The 19,916-nt window shown below is 49.1% G+C and overlaps 1 protein-coding gene across 5 annotated transcripts in view; it reads right to left on the bottom strand.

Moving 5' to 3' along the window:
• Window positions 1–15,352, bottom strand: part of Atp2b4 (ATPase plasma membrane Ca2+ transporting 4) — a 105,183-nt gene extending 89,831 nt beyond the window's left edge. For 3 of the 5 annotated variants that reach the window (XM_048430778.3, XM_048430779.3, XM_048430780.3), the window contains exon 1: window positions 14,972–15,351. The gene's annotated coding sequence lies outside the window, so the exon portion shown is untranslated. Of the gene's footprint in view, window positions 1–14,971 lie in introns of all 5 variants that reach the window. The other 2 variants (XM_048430782.3, XM_048430776.3) reach the window with 2 other exon arrangements.
• Window positions 15,353–19,916: the final 4,564 nt, after the last annotated feature.

The raw sequence follows: 19,916 nt of genomic DNA, 5'->3' as shown, positions 1-19,916 counted from the left end.
AAGTGCAGTAAGCCCTGCAGATGTGCAGCGCTTTCTCATTTGCACAGGGCTCTTCCTCATACCTCATTTGGCTGTCACGGCACTACTGGGCACACAAGGAAAGATGGCATGCATGCTTTCCAGAGGCTCCATAACGTGTATACACAAGGAAAGATGACAGGCATGCTTTCAGAGGCTCCATAAACGTGTCTACAGTCGGGGCCGTCTGAAAGCTGAAGCTGCTGCCTCTGAAAAAGAGGGCGGAGGGATGGAAGTGTGAAGGAAGGAGGGGGCGAAGAAACAAGAGTGTTTCCTATAACTTTATGGTTCTATCCCTGGGTGCCATTCGGATCCTGTCTGCCTATCCCAGTGGTGTAGCATCTTTGCCTCCATCTAAGCAGAGGGCTCTGGATGCACACAGGCATATAACATCAGGCAAGGCTGAGATGTCACCGGAGGAGTGAATCTACCAGACTGGACAAGCATCGGGTTTTTAGCACCGTACCTTAACTTAACCCAGTGCAGCTTCTTTTTATCAAGTAACAGGAACAAGTCTTTTAGCCTGAAGCCACAGCTGGTAACCCGAAGAGCTGCCAGCAGTGATGTCTTCACACCCCTCCCAACTCATCTGAAGTCCCTTGTAGGGAAGCAGGCAAATTTCCTGGAACACTGTCACAGTTAGGGCTTTCTGCAGGTACCTGCTTCAGAAGAAAACTTCTCTGAGCCTCAGGTCTGCCACTCTGAGCCCTTCCTGTCTCCTGGGTACCACTTTCCCACCCCAAACATAGCAGCTAGAATATGGTTTGCAGTCACTTTCTGTTTTCTCAGTGAATGATGGATTGGTTCCATCTACGAACCAGCATACACTATCATGCTATAGAGACCCTGCTCGTTGGCGCTTAGGCCCCCACATCAGAGGTCACAGGCTCATCTGGCTTAGTCATCTGCCCTGGAAGAAGCAGAGATCCCGTGGTTTCCTCTTTGCACCTTCTTTGACCTCTCAGAGAGTCTGCATCAAGGAAAAGGCAGACCAGGGACATGCAGGCAGGAGAGAAAGGTTTTGCTCAGAGAAAAGTCTGCCATGACTTCTGCTTCCCCTCTTCCAACTCCAGGCGGGCCCCACTCTATGTAAAGCTGCGAAGAGGAGAGCCTGGCTCCATTAGTATCTGTGTGGAAGAGGAGGGTGGTGCTCCCAAGAGCACTGCTCTGCATTTCCTCTAGTGCTAACGATCCTGTCTGTCAATAGCACAGTGGCCCCCTGGTTTCCAGCGTCTTTCTTCCAAAGTGCTCCCAGCACATGACCTCATGGTGTGGCACATCTGGGTCTAACATACAGGAACGTTTCTCTCTATTGCATGAGAAGAGACCCAGGGACCAGGGAGCTTCAGTGATGACCAGTGTCACCCAGTGATAATGCCGTGGGGGTTGAACACTCAGTGGCAGACTTGGAGGGGGAAGAACTGAATTTTGACTCTGGCTCTGCCTCAAACGAGCAGGTGTCCTTGGGTAAGTCTCTAGGTTTCTGTTTTCTCCTTTGCCAAAAAAGGAAAGTGAACGAGTTCCCTAACTCCATCTATCTCACAGGCTTTGGCTCAACAAAATAAGCCGCTTCTCAGTCCAAAGCCAGTGACCCACCTCTCTGTGCAAGGTCAGTCAGCTCCTGGACGTGTGGATGCCAGCTCTGCCTGTCCTCGCATCCTAACAGATGTCCTGCGAGTGCTCCCCACAAAGAAGGCTGTGTAGTACAGACAGTGGGGAGGAGGGAACAGCAGAATCATCCCACTGGTCCTCAGCACCAGGGGAGCAGGTAGACAGCAGCTGCTGTGGAGGCCAGATGCCATCCTGCCTGCGACACTGGCACTGGCTTAGACAAGGCTGGAGGCATGCCAGCGGGTGGGTGCACACAGCCGCCCTCACCTGTCAGATCAACTGACTGGAAAGCTCTCAGCATCTGCAGTCAGGATATAGCCACAGCCCTTCCTCCAGGTTTGCCCCGCCTCCCCTCTGCCCCACACAGCCCTCCCTCCAGGTTTGCCCCTCCAACCCAGCGCACCTCCCCTCTGCCCAACTTCTATCCTGTCCTTTCTACTCCTTCAGATCCTTCCTGGCAACTGCTTCCCCTCAAAATTATGTTCAGCTGAGGCAGGTCTGGCGGCACAGGCCCAGAGTCCCAGCTACTTTTTAGATTTAGGCAGCAGAGTTGAAAGTCCAAGGCCAGAATGGGCTACAGGAATTTGGTCAAGTTAGTGAGACCCTGTCTCAAATAAAAAGATGGGCATATAGCTCGATAAGACTCTAGGTTCAATCTCTAGTACCACAAAATAAATAAGTATTTAGACATGGTGGCACACACCTGTAATCCCAGCACTTATGAGGCAGAGGCAAGAGGATAGTTGTGAGTTCTAGGCCATTCTGAGCTACGTAGTAAGTGCCAGCTTAGCCAGGGCCCCTTTAAGCGTGTGTCCTCCTCTCTGCCATAGGAGAGGGGCAAGAGTAGTCTGTTTCTTTTCCCTTGAAGTGTTTTCCATCCTCAAGCATCAAGCCAGGTACTAGGGACACCGAGGCAGTCTTGTGAGGTGGGTGGCAATTTCTTCTCTCCATGGAAAGCTGTTTTGGCCAATTCCAGAAAGGTTAATGTAAGAATTTCAATGGGAGTTTGGAAAAAGACTTGAATAGCGCGTGCACCACCCGCAGAGCCAAACATACTGAGAGAAAGGGCAAGTTGGCCTAGCAAATGACTCCCTAAATGTTGCTAACCCCACTGACCCCACTAAGTATACAACCCCATTTTACAACATTCAATATACTGATATTTAGGCCAAAGCATAGGAAACTGCCTCTTGTGGGTCAAAGTGGTGCACATTGATAATTTCAATCTAATGGGTCTCTTGTCTCTTGGGATTTGTGACCCCCTAGAAGACAGTAAGTCTTTGAAGACTTGGATTTTTCTACCTCTAGTCAGTGCTGATGGCTCTTGCTGCAGTGCAATCACGGCTGGGTGTGGTGGTCTGAGGGAGAACGGCCCCCATAGGCTCATATAGTTGAACACTTAGTCACTAGGGAGTGGAACTTTTGGAGAGAAAGAATTGGGAGGTGTGGGCTTATTGGAGAAAGTGTGTCACTGGGGGTGGGCTTTATGGTTTCAAAAGTCCATTATAGGCCTCTCTCTCTCTTTCTCTCTCTCTCTCTCTCTCTCTCTCTCTCCCTCCCTCCCTCTCTGCCAGAGGGTCAGGATGTAGCTCTCAGTTACTGACTAGCACCGTGTGTATCACCATGGTCCCTTTCATGATGATAATGAACTAAGTAAGCTTATAATAATGAAATATAATGAAACTGTAAGCCCCAGCTAAATGCTTCCTTTTCTAAGGGTTTCCTTGACCATCTCTCCACAGCAGCAGGTCACTGGGGAAGTATTAATACCAAGTCCTTGCTAACTGACGTTCAGGGGTGGGAACCTAAAACCTGTCTCAGCTTCTAACTCCAAGGGTAGCTGTCCAAGACAGAGCCTATCTGGTCTCCTTTCTGATCATCTCAAGCAGATGGTGGGATTTCGCGGCAGGTTGTAGCATCTAGATTCTGAGTGACTAAACTTGGTTTCAGGGTACAGTGATGGGCCTGAAGGCTCAGGGAGACGGCTGCCTCAGTCAAGGTCATACAGATAGTATCTCACAGGGCTCTCATTCCTAGCTCTGTGCTCCTAGAACACGCCCCTCCCTGTCTGCCCATTTTCAGCTTCCTCGCTCCTGCTCCCCCAGACTCCATAAAAACAGAAGAGGAATCGAAGGCAGGATCAGTAGCCCTTTCCTATGGGAAAAGAGCCTCAAGTGGCACTGGGCCTAGCCCAGGGTTTCCAGGGAAAGAAAGATGAGCAGCCCCAGAAAGTGGATCTCTCTTAGAGCCAGGACCAGGCTGGGAGGGTAGGGGTGGCTGGGTCACTGACAGAGCAACCGGGTCTACTGTCCCCAACAAGGGAGAGTCTGGAAGGCCATAGGTAGCCCAGTGACCAAAGCTCTGAGAAGGCAGAGCAGGTTCCTTCAGAATTACCTCATTAGATTACGTGAAGGGTCAGAAGAGGTCAGCAACAACTTTAGGTCTGTGGGCACGTTCTTCCTCTTACAGCCGGCGACCTCCTCAAATGGAGACGCCCCTAGTCCTAAGGCTTCATCACATCTCCTGGGCATTGCTTGGCCCACTAACCTACTCACTGGACAAAGAAGTGAGAGGGAGGACCTAAGGGAAGTAACCGTGTGGGAAGTCCCCGCGGGGTGCTTAGGGAAGTGGGGGCAGGAACCCAGGAATCTAGGGATCCTTTCTGATCTTTCTGGTATTCTGGCCTCTCCCTTAAACTTTTAAATATATCAAAACTGAAATGTTGAAGGAAAACAAAAACCAAACCAAACCAACCCAAAAATTCCACACACCCTGTAACAATCAACTATACAGACATCAATTGTGACCCCCTAGAAGACAGTAAGTCTTTGAAAACTTGAATTTTTCTATCTCTAGTCCGTGTTGACAGCTCTTGACACGGTACAATTATGGCTGGGTGTGGTGGTCTGAGGGAGAACGGCCCCCATAGGCTCATATAGTTGAACGCTTAGTCACCAGGGAGTAGAACTCTTGGATAGGAAGAATTAGGAGGTGTGGCCTTGTTGGAGAAAGTGTGACACTGGGGGTGGGCTTTATGGTAGGCCATGATAGGCCTAGTGTTTTTGTCTTGTTTTCTTGTAGTACTGGGGTTGAACTTCATTAGGGCTCCGCATCCACTAAGGAAGAAGCCTTATCCTCATCATCCTCAGTAGGTTTACCAACTGTTATCATTACCTTCTCCGTTGGTGTGTGTGTGTATTTGCACACAGATTTTTGCTGAAGCATTTGAAAATAACTAACAAACACTTTGCCTTAAATATTTTACATAAAAAGGATACTGCCACATAAATCATATTACCCCTTTCACATCTGAAAAATATAATTACACATCACCTTATATCTAGACTAAAATATTCCCAATTGTCCCAGGATGTCTTTTGCAATACACACCCTACCCTATGCAATTAAAATTTATACATTGGGCCTGGAGAGCTGGCTCAGTGGTTAAGAGCACTGACTTGCAGAGGACCCGAGTTCGATTCCCCAGCACTCACACAGTGGCTCACAGCTGCTTGTGTCTCCTGTTCTAGGCAATTTGATGCCCTCTTCTGACCTCTACAGGGACCAGGCGCACACGAGATTAACAGATATGCGTGCAAGGCAGAACATTCATCTACCTAAAGGAAATAAAGATATAAAATTAATTTTTAAACTGTATCCGCTGGGTCAGTGAGATGGCTCAGTGGGTAAGGATACTTGCCACCAAGCCTAACAACCTGAGTCTGATCCCTGGTACCCACCTGGTGAAAAGACAGAAAGAGCTCCCATAGGTGTCCTCGGACTTCTACACGCATGCCAAGAGTGCACACATACACACAGATACTAAAGTTTTAAAACATGTAAAAAAAATTTAAATTCATGCATTGTATATAGATGGACTGCTCTTTTATTTCTTTCATTTTCTTGTTTTAAAAGATTTATGTTTTTTATCTCAAGTGTATATATGTGTGCTTGTGTGAGTTTATGTGTGCCACATGCATAAGAGTTGCCACAGAGGTTAGAAGGTATTGCACGCCCTGGAGCTGAAGTTACAGAAGACTGTTTGCCACCTGAGGTTGGTGTCGGGAACTGAACCTGTGTTCTTCTGAGGAGCCAGGGACAGGAAGTACACTTAATCAATGACTCACGTCTCCAGCTCTTCTTTTGTTCCTTCTAGTCTATGCTGGGTTCCACCTTCAGCCTTTTGTGGCCACAATGTTCTTTTCATATACTTATTTATTTTGTGTATGGGCGTGCACACGTGAAAGTCAGGGACAACTTCAAGAAATGGTCCCCTTTCCCACCCTGCATGTCCCAGAGATGGATTCTGGTCTCCAGCTTCACGGCAGGCACTCTTTCCTGCCGAACCAACTTGTCAGCGCCCCCTCCACCAATTGCTATGTTTTTATGACATTCTTTTTTTGTTTGTTTGTTTCTTGGAAGAGTCTTGGCTGCCAGTTAGCATGGCCCCCGCTTAGATGTCTCTGTCATCTGCCTATGCAGTTTTGGCTAGACCACAGACTGTGGTTAAGATTCCTATTGTAAGGCTCAGGGACATTTTCCTGTCTGGGGGTGGGGAGTCCCCACCATTGAGGATGCTTGATTACTCATTAAGGTGACAAGTGCCTGGTCTCGAAAAGACTCGTTCCCCCCTTTGGGTGGAGAGCAGTTTGTGAGGGGACCTGTTGTGCTACGGACTGAATGCTTCTGTGACCCCAAACTCATAGACATTAAATCCTCGAAAGTGATGGTGTGAGACATCTGGAGGGCAGGAGCCTGGTGAATAGGTTAGTGTCTTCAGAAGAGACACAAACCAGCATAATGGCCCCTGTCCTGCCCCTCTCCGGGGATAGAAGGAGAAAATGGCCTAATCAGGAAGTGGCCCTCTCCTGCCTCCATGTTTGCTTCAGAACTGTGAAAAAGCAATTTCTGTCAAGTCAGTCACTCTGCAGTGCATGCCGGGACCAACCTTTGATCTAATAGTGTTCCCCTCTCCTGCTCAATAATTTTATCATCTATTAATGCGCCTAGTCTGAATCGCCTTATTGTTGGGGAAATTCCGAAGGAAAGGGCAGGTTGGGAGATGTTGGCTAAGGGATACAAAGTTTCAGTTAGAAGGAATAAGTAAGTCCCTGCGATCAGTCTAGTGTGGGGACTACAGATAGTTATAAAGCACATTTCAAAACTGCTGGGAGTAGAGACTTGAAGCGCTTACACAACATCGCAAAGGCAAATATGTGGGCCTGGGTATGTTAGTCATCTTAATTTACTTATTCTATGGTATGTATCAAGATCTCACATTGTTTATTTCATATTTTAATTATTTTTCAACTAAAATTTAAACTTAAGAGCAGGCATGGTGGCATACTTTTAATCCCAGCACTCAGGAGGCAGAGGCAGGTGGATCTCTGTGAGTTTGGGGTCTACAAAGTGAGCTCCAAACCAGCCAGGGCTACAAAGTAAGACCTTACCTCAAAAACAAAACAAAACAAAACAAATTTTAAACCATTTTGAGTTAGAACTTCTCTATATAGCCAAGACTGGCCATGAACTCACCACTTGCGGTGGTTTGAACAGGAATGGCTCCCATAGACTCATGAGTTTGCACGCTTGGACACCAGGGAGTCGTACTATTAGGTATGGAGGTTGGAGCAGGTGTGGTCTTGTGGGAGGAAGCGTGTCACTGGTGAGTGGGCTTTGAAGTTTCAGAAGCTCAAGCCAGGCCCAGTGGCTCCCTGTGGCCTGCACATCCGGATGGAGAACTCCCAGCTCCTTCTCCAGCACCGTGCATGTCTCCCTGCATGCCCATGCATGTCTCCCTGCATGCCCATGCTTCCCACCATGACAATCATGGACTAAAGCTCTGAAACTGTAAGCCGGCCCCAATTAAATGCTTTCCTTTGTAAGAGTTGCTGCAGCCATGGTGTCTTGTCACAGCAACAGAAACCTGAAGTAAGCCACCACCCCATGGTGTTGCAAGTGACTGAGACTGCAGGCATCTGCCTCCATGCTAAACAAATAAACTTACTTAAATAAACTTATTTTTTGTGGCACAAGGGGTTGAACCAGGGCCTGGTATGCCCTAGGCAAATAATCTACCATTAAGCTAAATGCCAATGCCAAACCTTTTTTTTTTGGATATTTTTATTTTGAGACAAGGCCTAAGTTACCCAAGCAGACCTTGAACTTGTGATCCTCCTGCCTCCATCTCCCAGGCAGCCCCCAGGCCAGGCTAAATTGAAATGTAAAGAGTCCCAGCACTTTTGCATCTGCCAGCATTTCTCTGAAGAGTTTTCCCTTCCTGTTCCTCTCTGCCCCTTAGCTGTTAGATTGGACTTGTGAAGCCCTTTTTCTTTTTATGGCACAGTTGCTTCTCTCTCTCTCTCTCTCTCTCTCTCTCTCTCTCTCTCTCTCTTTCTCTCTCAATTTTTCAAGACAGGGTTTCTCTGTGCTGTGTATCTTTGTAGCCTGTCCTAAAACTCATTCTGTAGACCAGGCTGGCCTCAAACTCACAGAGATCCGCCTGCCTCTGCCTCCCGAATGCTGGGATTAAAGGGCGCGCCACTACTGCCTAGGGCTTCTCTCTTTTGTTTCTTCGCGTCTCCCATCCATTGTGAAGTCCCTGTACACAGGCTCCTGTGTTCTTTGACATGCACATGCTCCAGCTTCCTGGCACAACACAGTTCACTGTCCTTGGCCAGACTCAGACCCGGTAACAGCCAAGTGACTCTGGCTTCTAATAGGGGATGTGGTACCTAGAAATAAAAGTCTAGGGACTGCCGAGATGGCTCAGCAGGTAAGGGCACCTGCTGTGAAAGTCTGGAAAGCCGAATCCTATCTTTGAACTTCACAAATTTGTTTTCTCACCGCCCCCTTACGCATGTACCCTCTCCATATGCATCTTGTGAACATGCATGCATGCGATCAAAATGAGCAAATAAATAAAAATCCGGCACTGGACGTAGCTTTGCTTTTGGATGCTTTTGGTGGGCAGACCAGCAAAACAGACAAGACTCAAAGGATCCCGTGCTTCCCCCGTATCCATCCATGTTCTTCTCTGTCTCTTCCCACACACAGACCCCGACTCTCAGACATCTAAGTTCCAAGCACAGATACACATCCCATCTGCCCTATAACAAGTGGAACAGTTTTCTACTCAGGACACCAATATCATGAATCATAGCATACCTATGAAGTACAGTCCAAAGTTTCTCTCAATGCTTAGACTATATCTTCTACCAAGAATATAGAGTTAGAGCACTGACAGTGAAAGACGTTTTAATTAGCCAGATGTAGTGGCACATACCTACAATTGGAGCACTCCTGAGGATGAGGCAGAAGGATTACTATAAGTTTAAGACCAGTCTAAACTTGTCTCAAAATAAAAAGAGGCCTTAAACTTTTTACTTAATTCCTTGTAATAAAATTGTTACTCTATTAGTCAGTGTTTCTGTTTTCATCAGATTTACTTTGTTTTAGATCTAATTTAATTGTTGAAATATGTAAGTATTTTAATCGAATCAGTCTGAAAAGAGAAAACCGAAAAGTCTCACTTCTTGTCCCCTCATCTGCTTCCTATAGGAAACCATTTTCTTATTTTGAATTTATTATTTGTGTGTGTGTGCACATATGTGCATATAGACACTTGTGCTCATGTGTGTGTGAGCACATATGTGCACATAGACACTTGTGCTCATGTGTGTGCGAGCACATATGTGCACATAGACACTTGTGCTCATGTGTGTGCGAGCACATATGTGCACATAGACACTTGTGCTCATGTGTGTGTGCACATATGTGCATATAGACATTTGTGCTCATGTGTGTGTGAGCACATATGTGCACATAGACACCTGTGCTCATGTCTGTGTGAGCACGTGCACACACATGCACGTGCACACACACCTTTCTCTTTTTGGAGAAAAGGTTTTTCTCTAACTCACAGCACTTCTCCTGCCTCAGCCTCACAAGTTCTGGGACTACAGGTGGACACCATCATAACCCAGCTTTAGTTATGCTCTTAAAAATGGTCAGTAGGGCACCAGGGAAATTCCCAGGAGTCCACAAGGATGACCTCAGCTAAGACCCTAAGCAATTGTGAAGATGGTGCCTGAACTGGCCTTCCCCTGTAATCAGATTGATGGCTACCTTAATTGTCACCATAGAACTTTCATCCAGCAGCTGATGGAAGCATATGCAGAGACTCACAGCTAACACTGGATCAAGCTTCCGGAGACCAGACAAAGAGACAGAGGAGCAATAATATGAGCAAAAGGGTCAAGACCATGATGGGGATACTCACAGAAACAGCTGATCTGAGCTAGTGGGAGCTCACTGACTCTGGACAGACAGTGGGGAAACCTGCATAGGACCAAACTAGGCCCTCTGAATGTGAGTGACAGATATATGGTTGGGGCAGTCTTTGAGGTCACTGGCATTGGGACCAGGATTTATCCTTAGTGCTTGAATGTGATAGGTATGTAAAAATGAGAAAAGATCATTCAAAAATTAATTAATTTATTTAATAAAAAAGAATAAAGTTTAAAAAAAAGAATGGGAGCAGGACAGTGTGCAGTGGTTTCTATTACAAATACACCCGACTCGCCTCATGCACACACGTTCCTTCATTTGTGGGTCTGCATCCTTGGGATGACGACTTGGGCTGCTGTGTAAATGTGTATGTGGTCCATCAGACACAGCAAGCATCCTCCCTCTAGAGGCTGTACTACTTTGCCCTCCTGACATTGATTCTACAAATGAGCCAGACCTCACCATAGCGCCCTGAGCTGAATTTCTTCAAGCCCAGGCAGAGTCCCGGACATGTTTTGCAGTAAGCATACCATCTCGGTGTTACTGCCCACCCTAAGTGATGGCTGGAAGGAAGGAAGGAAGGAAGAAGGTGGCTTTGCTGACACCATGCCAGTTCATTTCCCCAAACTGTCGGGATTCGTGTATGAAGCTTGTCAGGGGAAAAGGGCTGAGGCTCACGCTGAAGTGACAGAGAGGCAGGGACCCGATTCCTCGGTGCCTATGTCTTCACCCACTTTTCTCCCCACTCCATACTGACCAACAGATACTTCGCAGACCAGAAGTCCTCGGATCTGACTCTAACTAGTTCCTTCCTGGTTTCTCTCCTCCACAAGTTTACTATGCGGGCTGAAGTCACTTAAGGAGGAGGAAGAAGAGAGTCCTTGTCATGTTCTGGTGAACACGCGCAAAGAAAATAAGTCAGTGGATAAGAGTGGCTCATCCTAGCGGAAGAGAAGACAGAGAGATGCTGGGAGAGGAAGCAGAGTATAAAACACTCCACAGCGCTTGGATTCTAGCCCCAGGGCACACTCATGTCTATGACCGACAGAAAAGGGGGAAATGATACAATCATTATGGAAAACATTCTGCAGGTTCACCAAAACAGTAACAGATAGAGCCAGGGTGTCCAGTGGCTGAGCACTTGCCTGGCTTGCAAGAGGTTCTAGGTTCGATTCCCAGCACCACACAGACAAACAGAACTGAAAACAGATCTGCCATATGACCCAGCAATGCCACCGCTGGGTAAATAAGGAGAGGAAATAAAATCAAAGAGACATCTACCTGCTGTCTAGGGCAGCAACACTATTCAAAATAGCAAAGAAATCAAAACAGCCAAAGTCCCCGTCAGCTGACCGACTGGTAAAGAACATGTGACATCAGTCACGTGTCGAAGGGTAACCTGTCATTTGCAACAACATAGAAGGAGCTGAAGGACACTGTGCTAAGCGAAAGTAGCCAGGCACAGCAAGACAAAGAGCAGATGACCTCATGAGGAATCTGGATTTGACAGACCTAAGAGAGGAGCGGTGGTTGTCAGGTTGGGGAGGAGGATGGAGACAGGATGCTGGACACCACCTAGCCAGAGCTGGAGAGGAGGAATAGGTTCTGTTGCTCTATGATATGACTGGAGAAAATGATAGTGTGCTCTTCCACTCCAAACAATCTACAAGAAAGCACCTTTGAATTTTTTTTTAACCACAAGGAAATGACAAGTGTCTGAGATTTCAATTGAACATTATATAGTATGTACATATATCAAAACATGGCATCTATAAATGCACACTGTGTGTCAATCGAAAACAATGAGTATATTATCTATTTTCCAGAGAGAAAAACAGAGGAGAAGTGCTGTCAGCCCAGTTAGATTGTATCTGGAGGGTGCCCACCCCACCCTATCTTCCCCACCCCTTCCTCCCTCCTGGCAATAGAGACAGAAGGAATCAAAACCCCCTAGAAGCAGGCAGTGGGCTGGGTGGGCAGCCTATCTCAGGAGTCCCATGTAGGGAAGGAACACAGATGTTCTGGCAGATAACCCTCCAAGAAAGGGCAGGCTCAGGGTGGGGCGTTTACCTGTAAGGGAACATCAAATAGGCTTCTTAGGCTCCTAGGCATCCCAAGTAAACATATTCCTCATCTCCTTCAGAAGTTTGGTGGACCTTAATGTGGGGGTTGGCTCAGAGGCCCAGAGTACTGGATAGAGCAAAGGGCCATGGGTACTGAGAGACGTCAGCTTAATAGTCTCAGGTTAGGTTGTGGCTGGGACAATGCTGGCAGAGAAGTCCCTGTCCCCCTTCTCTAGATCTTACAGAGAGTGAGAGTGGGGGCAAGGCTCCCTGATATTCCTGCCCGGTGACCTTCATCCCCCCACATACCTTACTTCTAGCACCAAGCCCGGGGCAGACTCTGACTGTTTTAGTTTGTCCCCCCTCACACAGTACCCTCATTTTGATTCTCTTTTGACATCAAAGACCGTAGCAATGTGACAAATCTGACTCAGCCACTCCCTCCCACCCTTCTGTGGTGAGCAGGGTTCCCAGATCAAGGAGAAGCTGTAGAACAGAGGGCGAACTAGGGGCCCCTTCCTGCACCTCCCCGTGCAATTGATTCCCAGGTGCTATTACTCCACCCTCCGGGACAAGATAGATCTGTGTGGGTAAGGACTCCTGCCCTGAAGCCTCTGACGACCTGAGTTTGGTCCCCATGGACCCACATGGTGCAAAGAGAGAACACATTGTCCTCTGTCCTCCAGATGTGGTTCCTCAATAAATGTTGTTAAAAACTAAATTGCCCCTCTTTTCTTTTAAGTGTTGACAGAATGCCTCTATTTGTCCCGGCACTATGCCAGAAGCTGGGACTCTGAGGGATGAGGCAAGCTAAGCCCCTTCAACTTGACCTTGGATCCAAGGATCCAGGGACACAGAGATGGAAAATAGAAGGGGAAAGGACCGAGGCACTGGCAGGGACTGGAACGCTAGAAGCCTCTACTCCCTCAAAGCCATTTCTCCTCAGAGTACTCAGACTAAGGCAGAGCCAGCTGGGAGGGTGGAGCCGGGCTGCCGAGAGGCTGACAATAGGGCAGGTCACGGAGGCTGCTAGACCGGGGGTGGGGAGGGGGGTGGGGGGGTCCAGATTCTGCTGCAGGATTCCCAGCCCTGCCAGTCTAACAGCTGGGAGAGATAGGGGCACAGCTGGCTGGAAAGCAGTCTCCCCAGCTGCCCAAGATTGGGGACTCAAGGCCATTAGAGCAGGCACCCTGGTGCGTGCTAAGCAGGCACTTCACACAGCCGTCCTTATCTACCAGTATCTGTCCCCAGGAGTCCCTCCTCCTCTTCCTACAGAAGGGCATCATTGCTTCTCAGGAACAGACCACAGGTAGGGTAGAGTGGCCAACGGGTACAGTCTGATCCGTCACCAAACACCTCCAAATGGAAGCTTGCTCTGGCGGCTTTCCTGGCTACCTTTTAAACTCTCCCTCTATTTCTTTCCCAGGGTCTCAGCAAGGCTTTTCTCGTAGCCTCAAAGATAACTTAGCTAGCCTGCCCACATCATAGGGTCCTCTCTTGAAATTCTCCTCTCCCCTAGACCCCTTCCCATGCTGGCCCCAGCCTGGAGTTACCCTGACCTCCTCCCTTCCAGATAAGGAGGACCCAGAGCAAGGGTCTCTTAAGTGGGAAGAGCCAGGCACAAGGGGAGCTCATGTGGGTGGGTAGGGGTGTCAACGCATGGAAGGGGTGGATTTGAAGACTCCTTGCCAGACACCCCAACTGGAGGAGAAGATAACCTACAGAATGGGAATTTGCTTTCCCTCCCTCAGCATCACAGCAGTCCCTGATTTCTTCACCTGACACCTCACCACCCCACCGGGCCAGCACGTGCCAGCATCAGGGCTGGAGGGGATTGTGAGTCCTGAAGGAGTACCCAGGAAGGAGATGCCTCTGGCCAGGGCATGCTCTCTCTGCTCCTAGGATTTGCTGGGCCTCTCCTCCCCTCTCCCCCACCCAGCTGGAAGGAAGCAAGGAGGCTCTCTGCTAGAGGTGGACCAGAGTCTAAGGCTGGGCTCATCTCAGGGAAAGATGCCAGCCAACCCCTACTACCAAAACAGGGAGAGAGAAAAAAAGGGGGGTGAGGGGGAATCCCAGCCTTAGTGTCTATCACTTAAGCGATCTGTTTAGAGACCCTCTGGAGATGCCAGAGGCTCAGGCCGGCCAGCCCCATGGCCTGGGGCTTGAAACTGAAAACTTTTCCATGTGCCCCTTCTCCTTCCTTCCCTATAGAAGCAGAGATGTGCGGGGCGGTGCCCTCAGAGACACTCATACAGTTGGTTCTGGACGCTCACACTCACTCAAACAACAGCAGCAAGAGGGAACTCCCAGCTTTTTCCACAGCTAATTATAGACGTCAAAGTCTGAGGATGTTTTGTAAGCCGCAGAGAGAAACTGCTGAGGTTTCTATGCAAAGCCAAAGAAATTTAATTTGTGCACTCCCGGTTCTCACCCTCCAACTTCTCCTAGCCTGCCTCCACCTTGTGCCCCACTGTGCCCCTTCCTTGGCTCTAAGGCCTTCCTTCCCGCTGAAGATTTATTTGGTTCTATTTTTCCCATCTCTCTTTGGGGCTTTCGAGAAAGGGAACAGACGCGGAAAATATTTTTTTCCGCAACAGTTTTCCATTCTGCGGCTGGTTCCCAAGCCAAGGGGGAGGGTGGGGGAGAGCCGGAGCAGATGGGGGTCGGCTGGAATAAATACTTGTTCCAAGAGCTTAATTTAGGTGAGAAAAAGGCAGTCCCTCCATTTCCCCACTCGTCCCGGGATCCAGAGGAAAAACGCAAAGGAATCACTTGTTTGATTATATGATTCTTCAGAACCCAGCGAGGACATACCGTGTTGAAGAAATCATTCCCATTTTCTCCCCACCACCTCTCTCTCTTATTCCACCACCCCACCCTCCCAGAATTTGGCAGCACGAGGAAATTCAGGTACTTTGAGAAGCCATTGAGAGGAAAGAAAGAAACAAAGTTTGCAAATCCCAGAGTCAATTCATTCTCTGCAAACCTACCTCTCTTTCTAGCAAAGATTCAGGTGTCTCCAAGCGGGACTCTCCCTCCGCGTTTCCATGGACCGAGTAGGGTGGGGTGACCACCCACCGCTCTTCCCCGTGTGGCAAACCACCTAGTGATGCTGGCTCTGCGCTCTGGCCTTTGAGCTACAGCTGGGGGAGTGGGCTGGGTCTTCTTCCCTAGCCCTTCCACGCGAAGGACCTTCCTGGAAGAAAATGGGTGCAGGGAGCTGGGCGGGTGTCTGACTCGCCGTCTTCGGAGGGATGGTCCCCCAGGAAGTTCGTGCCCCCACCCCACCCCCAGCCTAGGACGGTCTCAACTGCAGAGCTGTCTTAAGAAAATGCTTGTCATGGCAACAGCTCCAGCCAACTCCGGCCAGACTGGGGCTCCCCAGCTCTCCCCCAGCAGAGCGGGAGGAGAAAGGGGCGGAGTGCGAGCCGGCGGGGGTGGGGCTTGGCGGGAGGCCAAAGCATTGCTCAGCTCTTAAGGTGGCCCGAGTGCAAGGCGCGGCGGGGTGATGCTTCTTGTTCGGTTTTAAGGCGGAATGGGGAAGGCTATGGGGAATCCTCTGTTCTCTTGGCTTTCCCCCAACACTGGTTCTTACTTGTTGAAAGGAGAGCAGAGCAGGGCTGGGTCTGGGTGGAGGTGGGAGTGGATGTGGGCAGCGGTCTTCAACCGTTGCTGTGTGGAGGGAAAAGAAAGGCGGCAGCGTCTGCAAGCCTTTCTGCTTCCTGCAGCTCCTCCAGGCCTCTCAGTCTCACACTGATTTAGATTCAGGACCAAGAAACTTAAGGAGGTTGTGGGCACCTGATCTCCTGATGCCCTCTGAGCTGGCAAAGGCAAAGCAGTTGTTCAGGGTGCCTCCTTACCCTTTAGACACAGGTCACATTTTGCTCTCTCTTGCTGGTGTACCCAACCGAAGCCGTGTCTACAGGGCACAGACGGGCTGCTTGCCTGTGTGTAGGCTGTACACCCAAACCTTTGTATCTACTGTATCGTTTCTAGCCCCCATGGCAGGCTCAAAAGGTACTCATTCCTGTCCTTGTTTCATGATTGAGGAAATTAAAGTTTGAGTGATTTGCTCAAGGTTATATATCACAGTCAGGACTCAAGGGCAAGTCAGACCATCCCAGAGGCTCTGTGCTTTGCTACCCGTCACTATACTATGTCACACATTTCCATTCTAGATTGTACGCACATACACTGAGACACAGCCTATAAACTGTTAATCACTCCCCCGTGCCACACACCCACCAGCATTGTGCAACAGTGCCACCCGTAGCTTTTGCATGGAACCTTATGGCTTTCAAGTACAAACATGCACCCTCAGCTGGCTCACACAACATATCTTCATTGACTGATACGTTCCCACACCTACCTCAGCCGGCATATGCGCTCTTGTTTATCTGCTTAGGAAAGGCAGGCTAACCTCACCTCTCAGGTTATGGCATACTGCATGTTATGAAGAAGGGGATTGTCACCATCTATTAATAGAGCTTCAAAAATGCTCCCATACCCAGCCAGGCATGGTGGAGTACACCTGTAATCCTAGCAACCAGAAGGCTGAGGCAGTAGGATTGTTAGGAATTTGAAGCTAGCCTGGGCTACACAATGAGAGCCAGGCCAGCTATAATGACACAATAAGCAAGAGCCCATCTCCAAAGAACAAACACATAAACCCCAGAACTAACTCCGTACCTCGTGTCATTCCTGTGATTCTTGGCCCCTTTCTGGCCCAGGATGCAGAGGTTTGTGAGCTGCAAAGCAGACCAAGGGCCCTGCCCAACTTTCTGTCACTGAGTCCTGTCTTTGTTTGCTTTGTGTTTGGGGACATGTATTCCAGGCTGACCTCAAGCAACGCAGCAGAGGCTGGTCTTGATCTTCCTATCTCTATGGCCTAATTGCCGGGATCATATGCATTCATGACCACTCCTAACATATTCTGCTATTTCTCAATAACTCATCTGCATCCTAATTCTGAGCTAGGGAGAAGTTAACCAAGCGAAAGCAAAGGAATTATTTAGAGCAGCTGGGCTCAGAACCCAGGAGTTTCCTCTTTCGGAAGAGATTATCTACCGCTCGTCTAATGCAGGAACAAATCAGCTCCTACCCGTGCCAGTGCCTTTCTTCCCAAGGCCCACCCAGTTACAAGGTAAGGGGGGACCTTAGAATCATCCTCTGATGAAAGAAACCAAGGCTTATGTTCTAGACAGTTCTTTCCAGGATTTCAGCTTGCACTCTTGGGGGCACTTAGAAGACACGAAAGGTGACATCGTTCTCATATGTCCCCACACTTCCAACTCCTCTGATCTCTCTCCTATCTCTATCCCTAGGCATTTCACGGAAAGATAGAGGGTACCTTACTAGGTGTGGTAAGTCCTACCCAAATGTCAACCTCAGGAGCGCACATCTGTTGCTGGGGAAGACATGGGAAAGGAAGGGAGAGACGACAGCTAGACAGAGCCTCAGAGTTAATAGCTTGTCAGGCACTCCGCTGGGTGGCCACAGTTTGACATTGCTGTGGCCAAGTGAGTGTCAGTTGCATCTTTATCATGAGGAGGCCAGTCTCTGAAATGGCTCTTTAAAAGTGTGAAAGTATGTTTTCAACTTTCAGCAGTGACAGTCGTGGAGGAGGCATTGCCTAACCGTTTGGTAAACTCGTCTTGGGGGAATAAACCATTTAGACCTATTTGTGGTCCAGTAAAGGAGAAGTGTACTTTGGCTGTCCGGCCTGGGGGCGCGGCGGATGACGCCTGGTCGCCTGGTCGTAGCTGGTCAGTACAGGAAAAGTGAGATCCTCTCCTGGAGCTCTCTGGCTGTAGGGGGACAGGCTGTGGGCACGGTGGAAAGGTTGTTGCCAGGAAAAGAGGCTTTGCTATCCCCACCCCAGGCTGGTGGGCCAGGAAGCTGATGTCTGCAGGGACTAAAGGTCCTTCTCTTGTAACAGGGCTCTCTCTTGGCTGGGCTTGTGGGCTGAGAGAAAAGGACCCTTCCCCCAACACACACACCCTTTCTCCCCTTCCTACTTCTTTTCCAGCTGATTCTAGAGGAAGCCACAGCCTGGCTTTTGCAGCTGACCCAGCCTTTGCAGTCTGTGTTTTCTAGAAACCTAGAAGCTTTGGTGTCTTGTTTCTTCCAGCTGCAGGTTTGAGGTCTAGAGTGGGTAAAAATAAATCTAGCCATAAAAATAACCACGAGATGTGGGAAAGTAGAGTTGCCTCTCTGGGGCAAGGGGTGGAGCGCTGCCCTCGGTGCTCACGGTCAGGCGGTCAGGCCGCTCACATCCTCAGCTGAAGAGAATGTGATCTCACCCCAGGTACTTCACAGGCTGTTACTCTGCCTCCTGAGAGCTCAGTCTTGGGTCCCCCCACCCCCGATTTCCCCATCATTCCTCTGCATCTCTTGAATGCAGACTGTATCACTCCTATTTCTATATCTATGGTAACCATCCTCCCTACATCCAGATCCGGGGTTCTTCTTCTTAAAAAGAAAATCTATCTCCAATTCAGTGTTTATTTCTTTGTGTCACTGTGTGTATGTGTAAGGGAGAACTGTGCGCGCACAGGTATGCAGGGGTGCATACCTATGTATACCCGCAGAGGCCCAAGCAGCTTGTCTGCTATCTCCACGGATTCTCTGCCAGGTGGCTCCCTAAACCTAGCACTCACACCTTTTGGCTAGGCTGGCACCTGGCAAGCCTCACTGAGCCCATCTCCATAACCCCGGCACTGGGGTTGCTGGGCAATACAAGACCGTATCTGAATTGTTACGTGGGTGCTGGGATGGGAGCCCAGGCCCTCGTGGTTGCACAGTAACCGCTCTTAACCACGGAGCCATCTCAGCCATCCGGTCTGCTTCAAGGTGCTCTTTCTTCTCAGTGTCAACGTGAGATCCGTCATTTCATTAGTGTCCCCGCCCCCCGTGATCCATGCTTAGCCAATTACATTCCTTCCTGAGGTTTTAAAAAAAATGTTTTTTAAATTACATTTACTTGTGTGTATGTGTGGGGGCCCATGTGTGCCACTGTGTGCATGTGTGGTGTGTGGAGGTCAGAGGACAACTTATTAGAATCTGTTTTCTCGCTCCATCATGTAGGACTCAGGAATAAATTTGGGTGTCAGGCCTGGCAACAAGAGCCATTAGCCCCTGAGCCATTTTGCCGGCTCTCTTTCCTGAGATATTTGAATGTAAGGTCAAAAGAACAAGAACAAGGCTCGATTCATCAGTGAACATAGCAAGTCTCTGGAAGCGTCAGGAACCTTGCTCCCTGACCTGTGGAAGAAGGCCACTGATAGGAAGAGAAAAGGTCACGTGCAAAGAGCAGGAGAGAAGAAAGATGGAGTGAGTGCCCACCTCAGAGGCAGAGCTGGGTGGGAGGGGTGCAGGCCTTTGATCCCAGCACCTGGGGGGGGGGAGGCAGAGGCAGGTGGATCTCTGGGTTCAAAAAATGAAAACCACTCCCCCCAACACACACACAAAAACATTCAGAGGCAGGAGGATCCTGAGTTCAAGGGTAGCCTAGACTTCATGAGAAATTAGTCAGCCAGAACCATGGAAACCTCATCTCGAAAATAAACAAAGCAAAAACCAACAACACACCGAGAAAGAGATCTGAGCCTACTGAGCTGGTGGCTCCCCCAGCCCTGTCACACCCTTCCTTTCCTCCAGCTAAGCTCCACGACTTGCTCCCCAAGGGTAGCTAAGTGAAACCGAGGTGTCTAGTCATTTGTGAGAATCCAGAAACACAATCTGGAAACCCTGTGAGGTAGCGCCGCCATTTCCACACACTCGTTCATCACCTTTATTCCTTCAGTGTTATTACTACCTGCAGCCCAGGGCAGCACACACACACACACACACACACACACACACACACACACACACACACACTGAGTGCTTTCTGCGTCAGCATCTCCTGAGACAACAGGGCCAGGGAGGATGTGT

This window comes from Myodes glareolus, chromosome 5 (assembly GCF_982192425.1).
Source record: "Myodes glareolus chromosome 5, mMyoGla1.1, whole genome shotgun sequence".
NCBI classification, from domain to species: domain Eukaryota; kingdom Metazoa; phylum Chordata; class Mammalia; order Rodentia; family Cricetidae; genus Myodes; species Myodes glareolus.
Note: the sequence above shows the minus strand (reverse complement) of the source record. Positions and strands in the feature narration are given on the sequence as shown.